Below are 7,081 nucleotides of genomic sequence, written 5' to 3' on the forward strand. Positions count from 1 at the left end.
GGGACAAAGAGAACAATTTGGGAACTGCAGCCCATGAAAGCAGATTACCTCTCACTTTTCTAATCCAAGAGCAACCTGGTTTTTAAATGGGCTACAGTTTCTTGTATGTAGACTTCTAGGAACGGGACATATTCTGCCTATGTGGAATATTGCATGAACACTTCCTGCGTGGGAGGCAGAAGGATGCTGCAGCCAAAGGAAAACAAGCTTCTGCTGTTTTAACAGCTCATGAAAATGCTTTCCTTGTGCATCAGTGCTGCTGGAGCCACAGTCCCACAGACACTGAGATGAAGAAACAAGCCACTTATTTTCTGTTTCCATCTTCTTAGGCTTTGTAGGAAGAGAACTTGAGGGCAATGTGCTGAATTCTGCCCTCATCAAGAGGGGCAGAAATTCCATGAGAAAGCTCTAACATCTGTGTGACTCAGGGATGTGACATTCACCCCTACCTGCATTTTCTGTTGTTCCAGCAAAATTCTGCACTCTGCACTTCAGTAATAGAGAACAACTGGAGTGAGAAGGCTCTTAGCACACAGAGGATTAATAAAATAAACCTCCTCTTGCCCCTGTGTGCAGGAGCTGTGTGAACGTTCCTTCACCAGCACTGTTTTTCCAGTACAACAAGTTGGTTCCCAATTGTATCCAGTAGGAATTATCTCTTTTAAATATATCAGTGGACACAGCTGGGGCAAAATTCACTCCTTTCCTGCAGGAATCTTGCTGAAGATGTGGAGAAGGCTTTAGCACTTCTTGCCACCTGTTCCTGTCACCCAGGGCTGTCCCTCCCAACACAACGAGCAGCCTCACTGGGCTTTGGTGACTCAGAAATCTTCTTGCAATGCAAGAGCCCACATGACCTGTCCTTCCACCTCATGAGCTTTCCTGGACAAGCCCAGGTTTACAACTGTTTTTTCTCCCCAGAATGTTATTCCTCACAGTTTGTGACCACTGTCCATGGGATGGGGTTGTAGATTGGCAGTGGGAGTGCATGGAGATTGAGGATTTTCTGTTGGCACAATCAAAAAGGTGATTTATGTACGGGCTTCTGCTTTAGGCTCTTCTGCAGATCCAAGCAAGTGACAGCTCCTCTCAGCAAAGAACTGAGCTGCTCATGGGGATGGATGTTACATTTGCAGACCTAATGTGGAAATTTTTTGACAGGTGGGTCTGTAAAATGCTCTTTTGTGGCACAAACACATGTACAAAGTGTCATGCTACCTTGCATAAGCCCCACAAAATCACATTCCCCACCAAGTGAGTACTGAGCTGAAGTCACTCAGGCATCAGATGTCAGACAGTGCTTATGGTTTTTACAGTGTGTGAAGATTTCAGAATGAAGCTGAAGACGAGATGAAACAGCACTCAGGCTTACCTTTGGCCTTCAATCTAGAGAGATTTACTTTTCCTCATGCAAGCTGGTAGGCAAAAACTTGGAGGATAATGCTCTTGAAAGATGAGGTCACACTTTTCCATCAAAGCACAGTTTTTGATGAGTACTTTTTCATCTGTAACTGTTGCATGACTTGTTCCAGTGCAGCTTCTGTGACTTCTCAGGCTGATGGGAGTCTGGTCTGAGCAGTTCCACATTCTCCCCTTCCCCTGGCTGCACCCCCTCCCTCCCTGCAGTCAGCACTAGGGCTCAAACACACACAGCAGGTGCTGACTGAGAAGAAACCTCTTTGCTCCCTAAATTTCCTTTCTAGACTCTGGGAGCTGACATCCCTCCCTCTTTAGTTCTGCCCTGTTTGGATCTTGCTGAGGTCACTTTACCTTGCCCTGCTGCAGACTCCCTCAATGCCTGCAGATGGGGCAGGAGCAGGGAGCTGTGGGGAGGATGGAAAGCAGGACCACCTGAACGGGGATTAGGTTAAGCCAGGCTTTACCATGAGGAGAAGTTTAGTTTAGACTGCAATTTTGAAGCAAATCACTTGATTGCTCTTACTTACCTTCAGCAACCTGGGTAACTTTTGGAGGAAGCTAAACCAGAGGCTCTGCTTGGAATTCAGTCCAAATTCCCTTTGGTTCCTGGTGGGACCAAACCAGGGTGCAGCTGTGATGCCCTGCAGCACCACACAGTGAAGCACCACCAGGGTGCTCCCAACCACCAGAGCTCTGCAGACCCTCTGAAGTGGTTTGTGGCTGTGCAAAGCCCCGGGTTCCATCTGACCCTGTGTGCCTTCATGCTTTTTGCAGTTCTGCTCCTTCCTTGTTGCTGCACTTTTATCTTGGTTCAAAACCCGTTTCTTACTTTTTTTTTTTTCTGTCTGTTACCCCAGAATTATGGCACTTCAAGGGCAGTGCAGTTGAGGAGCCTGTTGCAGAATGCTTGAGGACATCTTTGGATTGGGCTATGCCACCAATTTGGTTGTACCTTGGACCTTTGGACCATCATGCAAGACAATTTGGGGTTGTCATGCTCCCTCTTCCATAAAGGGAAAGGACAAGTGTTCATATAAGCATCATGAAAATATTCAAAATTCAAAAAAAGCCTGTATCAACCCCAATTTCATTTCAATCCCACTTTCATTGGGAGACATAGGGCTGTGCTCATGGGGTTTGGATGCAGATTCAAATAACCAAAGGGAACAAAGAGCTCCGATTAATTCCACAAAACAGATTTTCACCAAGCATCATTAAAACAATCAGATGGGAAATGAACTTGCATGAACCCTGGCAGTTGCTCTTCAGTGTCAGCCCTTTCACAAACAATTACTATTTGGATGGGAAAAACCAAAGAAGCAGGGTAGAATTGATAATGTATTTTATTAACTCTTGCAAGTTTAATCCCATAAACCTTTCTGAAACCTTGTGAAAGGGGAAAGCAGCCTTTGAAATAGACTGCAGAGAAAGATTCTCATGAGTTCCCCCAGTTTGTTGTTCTGCTTAGAGGCAGGATTGTTGTTACAAACGTTTGTCTGACCTGTCTAAACTTTGTAGGTAGCCTCAAGTCCAAAGCTAACCTTAGACTTATGCATTTTTTCCCCCTAACCTAAATCTTTCTGTCTGCAAATTAAGCCAATTTCATCCTTTGCATCCTCTCTGTAATGACGTTAGCACAGTGGAAGCCTGTTTAGTTTTCTTTTTTCAATATTCTTTTTTCAACTTTTCCTCCCAGTAATCTTTTCTCCACTCCTAATTTTTCTTGCTCTCTTTAGGATTACCTTCAATTTGTGCATATTTTGTTTTTAAACATTGTATGCCAACTTGGACACAAAATTCCAGCACCAGCAAGATTGGAATAATTATTTCAGAGGTTGGTTGTCTGTAAAAAGCCAAACAAACCAACCCCCCCCTCTGTGATTCAGCAGCACTGAAGGTTATGAATGTTTCTAGGCAATGTGGGTAGAAGTTTATTCCAGACCTCTCTTCCTTAATAACTGCTTGTTTCTGATCCCCCTGTAGCTTCTTCTCTCTATCCCAGAAAGTTCCTCAGATCTGATTCCCTCTGCCTGTTACCTTGGTAAGGTGCTAGCAGGGGTTATCTGAGGACATACCTTGAATTTTCACGAATGTTAACGAGGTGTAGATTGTCTGGAGCCTCCTTTTTCTATTTGAAAACAACGCCAAGAGCATTTAACATTTTCATCAATGATCTGGGTGATGGGACTGAGTGCAACAAATCCATGTTCTTCCCAGCAGTGTCCATGCACAGGATGAGAGGCAATGGACATGCTGGAATAAGGAAAGCCCCTTTAAACTCTTGGACTGTGAACGTGATCAGATATCAGAACAGCTCGGCCTGATAGGTTGTGGAGCTCCCAAATATTGCTGGAGATATCCCAAACCCAGCTGGATTTGGCCCTGGGAATCCTGGTGCTCCTCTGAGCAGGAGGTTTGGTCTGGACAATCCCCTGCAGTGCCTTCCCACTGCAAACCCCTGAGATGCTGATGTAACACGTGTCAGCACTGTTAGCACAGCCCAGGGGACACTGCCCTTGCTCTGGGGTGACATCTGATCCATCTGTGCTGCACTTTGAACCCCAGATCCCCCCTAAGCAGCTACACCCTGACCAATTACTGACCTTTACTCCTTGGATTTTACTTTCTTCTAACATGTAACAACCTGCACTGATCATTAATTCCTTCTCATTAGCTTTCTTTCACCTTTAATTTAAAGCTGTTCTGAATTCTATCCCAATCCTCCAAACTCCACATAAACTGCCTTAGCTTATAGCCCACCATCCGAAATTTTTGTATGTTCTCTGTCTCACCTTTCAAAATGTTAATATTGAACAGTATTTGACCCTAGGATAGTCTCATCCTCCTCCTTTTCCTTCTCCCTTGTCCTCTTGAAATGATTTTATCAATGATAATTCACATTGGACATGCTTTAACTGTACTCAGGGGCACTGGTCTTTAACCTGCCTGCAGCTACAGAGAAAGTTCTGCACCTTTGGGCCTCACCTCATTTCCTCCTCAGTCTGTTTGAATTCAGCTGGTCACCAGCAGGATGTCCACGAGCCACATCTCTCTGAGCCAGCCTGTGACAATGCCCAAGGAGAGAGGACTTCCCACTGTGAATGGGCAAAAAACAACTTCAGTGCAGCTGGCTTAAATGCAAGAGTAAATCCACTTGGATTCCTGGAGGGGAGCCCATGGCTTGTTTCAGAAAATCTCCAAATCCCAGGGATTGTGAACCCAGGACACGAGCTCCCAGCTGATGAAGGAACACTCCTGGGATGCTGGTGCTGTGCAGAGCTGTCTGTCCAGCTGCAGCACCTGAGGGCCCTTCCCTGCTATGGAGCCCCTTTCCAAACTCAAGAGTTTTGGAACCATAGGAAGGAGCCAGAATCTGGGTACTTGAAGCAAATGTGGGCACAGTATTTGAAACAACAGTTTCCTGACGTACAGATCTGGGAAGTTTTATCAGGGTTAGGGAACTTGGGGGATACTCATGGGTATTGACTTCACTTTGGCCACTTGGATGTGGTGGGTTTTCAAGGGGGTTCCTCTCTGCAGGAGTTCTCTTCAGAGGCTGAAAGGAGAGAGGTCCTTGAACAGGGATTTTGTGGCACTTAAGCTCCTCTGTCCTCTGATTCAGCCCCTGCAAGCATCTGTCCAACCCCACTGGTTGTAAAGCAGGAGCCCAGGAATGCTAACTCAGGTATTTGGGGTCAAGCATGGCAATACCTCCTTGAGTCCTTATCTGGTGAACTGTTGCCATTTGTTACTGTACCTTTCAGTTTAAATAATTGCTTAATGTGCCTGTTGACCTGAGAAACATAAATTTTTTTGCAAAATATACGAGCGAGCTTGTGTTTGGTCAGCTGCTTCAGCAGGAATACAGACCTCAGATACCAAGACAGGCAGGAATTTTTTTTTTAATAATGACTAAAAGACAGCAGCTGCCCTTTCCTGGGGTAAGAGGACTTATGTAAAAGTGAGGGGAGATCCAAACAGCCTTGTCCCTTTAAGGTTTGTAAGCTGCAGGTACCACCACAGCTGTGATGAGCAGAAAGTTCATGACCAGAGAGGAGGGTGGGATGGGGAGAGGCTTCCTGTAACAGGCCAGAAAGAGATAAATCTCCATGAACTTCCTGGTAAGACAGTGCCTTTAAGATATCAATGTAAAAAGTATGCAGATTAAATAGAAGCCAGAGTTGTTTCTGGTTTGTTTTTTTTTTTGTAGAACAGGCATTAGCCAGTTTCAGCAAGGATCATGCCCCTCCCCAGCCCGGCTGAGTGCAAAGGCTGTGACAGAACCTAATGCTCGGAAAAATAATACTGGTGTGAACCAAGTGCTGAAGCAGTACAAGTATCCGTATTTTGTCTGGAATTGCAAAAAGCCTTGTGGAAATACCAGTGATTTATTTTTAAATTGGTGTTACAGTTCATCCAGCTTTGTACAAACAGGTAATGCTGAAATACAGTGTGTTACTGCCCTGGAAAAGGTGGGAAAATCCAGTTTTGTTCCAAGGTGAAACACGTATGTGGCAGTGTGGGCAGACCCCTGAGGCTGCCACAGCCTGGCTGCTGGCAGTCACCCCCAGTGTCCTCTCTGCTGTGGCACCAAATGCCACCAGGTTTTACCTTCCCACACTGAGCTACAGCCACCAGCTGAGGGCTCTGGCCAGGGCCCCTCTCCCTGAGGTTAATGTGAGCTTTTCCACCTGCATTTTTACATTAAACTGCAGCCTCATGAGTCCACGTGAAATATTTTCAGGTTTGCCAAATTCAAATCCCGATTTGTTAAATACTGTAATGCCTTCAAGCTGCTGCTGAAGACAACTGACAAGTATTTAATGCAACGTGTTTGAAACCTCTTTCTTAGCTCCAGTGTTTCTGTACCTTGGGAAAAAAAACACGGGGAGGCAGCAGGAGCTGTCCCACAGCTGGAGCTCCTCCAGCCCCACAGGTTAATTAACAGGGGGCTGTTAATGCCAAAGGGCTGCCCTGCCCCAAGGGAGCTGCCAGGGAGGATGAGGAGGGCTCATCCCAGGGCTGCTCCATGTCCTGCCCTGGCCCTGCTGCCCCTGCTCCAGCACAGCCCAGGTGGAGCTGAGACCTTGGCATGCCAAGGTAAGCTGGTGTTTTTTTCCAAGGAGGATTTTAATTAGGGGGTTGGAGGCCTTGGAACAGCCCTGGGATTGTGCCTGGGGAATGGGTTCTTCGGGGAGGAGGGATGGGAAGGTTGTGGGGGTTTTGTTGTTTTGTCTTCCCTTGGCTGTGAGTGACTTTCAGTGCCCTGTTTAGTCAGCTGTGGCTGATTATATAAAGTAACCCCCTGGCTTTTCATATAACACAGAAAGCTTATCACCTTTTCCAGCCACTACAACACTCATTAAAGTCTCTGGAAAAACAACCACCTGCTTTTACTGCTGGAGATCTCCTGTGTTTTGTGCCTGCTGGGAAGGGTGAAGCCCTGGGGTGCTGGGCAGTGTGTCCTCATGGCAGGGCCTCTCCAGGCTGCCTGGCTGTGTACCTGGCTGAAGGAGGAAAAAAAAAATCCTTACTTTTATTCCAGATGGATCCCTCTAGTTATGTTTAAATCTCCAGGTAAAATAGTGCAGAAAATGGAGCTGAGTTCCTCAAAGGCCTGCTGTCATTGGTTTTCCATGTCAGGACTGGGAGGAAAAGAAGA

The sequence above is a fragment of the Onychostruthus taczanowskii genome, unplaced genomic scaffold, assembly GCF_017590055.1.
Source record: "Onychostruthus taczanowskii isolate IOZ18803 unplaced genomic scaffold, ASM1759005v1 scaffold75, whole genome shotgun sequence".
NCBI classification, from domain to species: Eukaryota; Metazoa; Chordata; class Aves; order Passeriformes; family Passeridae; genus Onychostruthus; species Onychostruthus taczanowskii.